The sequence below is a fragment of the Asparagus officinalis genome, chromosome 8 (assembly GCF_001876935.1).
Source record: "Asparagus officinalis chromosome 8, Aspof.V1, whole genome shotgun sequence".
In the NCBI taxonomy this organism is placed as follows: domain Eukaryota; kingdom Viridiplantae; phylum Streptophyta; class Magnoliopsida; order Asparagales; family Asparagaceae; genus Asparagus; species Asparagus officinalis.
The window spans coordinates 18,327,855-18,329,050 of NC_033801.1; positions in this window are offsets into that span (position 1 = coordinate 18,327,855).

A 1,196-nucleotide genomic window follows, 5' to 3' on the forward strand; every position below is an offset into this window, starting at 1 on the left:
ACAGGAAAAAGCTTGCTTATACTGAATCAGTTGAATCAATAAGGCTAAATGCCAATTTCGGGGCGTATTAGGAATTCATGAAGCGGATTGCCCCGAAGATGCGCCAGTGGCACAGGGATGCGTACCGTGACTCTATATTTGAGCACTATATTTTATTTGGGCCTCCTGCGCCTGATCGCCCCTTACTGGAACTGCTGCTGAGCTATTATGATGAAGCCAATGGCAAATTTTCTATCCCTGATTCAAAGACTAGTGGGGTGAAAAGAGTTAAATTTGATATACAATGGGTCCACAACCATACATATTTCCCAGTTAATGGAGAAGTCCCAAGTATCAATCGGGACTCAAAAAACAGAATCTGGGTGCAATACTTCGCTCCTCTTTTCAAGACTGAAGAGGGGAAGAAGTTAAAAAAAGCAACAATCACCCATCGCAGATACCTCGAAGGGCAACTGGAGAGGCTTGTGGAATCTACAGAACAGCAGAATATTCAAGACTTTGTTCTGCTGCAAATTCTGTACCAATGCTCTATGATATGGTGCCCCAGATGCGGGGAGGGTATCCCTAGACCTATACTCAGGTACCTGGATAGCATTGAGAGGGTCAATGGAGTTGCATGGGCCCAATTAATTTATTCAGAAATTATCAGGGGCATTGGGGTTGCTTTGAAGGGCAAGAAGAAGCCAGGGGTGACATATGTCCCAGGTTGCATGACACTATTGTGTGTAAGTTCCATGTTTTACTCACTCAGCAAGTATTTTTGTTCTGATTTATGTCATGTGAGTTCTAATGTATGGTCATGTTAGTTCTAGTTTTTTCCATGTTAGTTCTAACTTATTTCATGTTAGTTCTAATTTGGGTCATGTTGGTTCTATCTGTGGACATAAGTTAGAACTAACAGAGATCATGTTAGTTCCAATTTATGCCATGTGAGTTCTAACTTTTAGCATGTTAGTTCTAGCTGCACCCATGTTTTATTTTAAATCGCTAATCATTTTAGTTCTAATTCATGCCTTGCGCGTTCTAATTTGAGTGCTTAATGTATTTGTTACAGCTTTGGTACTACGAGATGACCGGCATAAAGAAATATGCCTACGTCGACTACTCCAAACCTCCAATGACATGTTGGGCTTCAGCGGATGTGAAAGTCTCATCTCTGAGGGTGAGGACAATAACATCAAAGGCTAAGGCAGCTT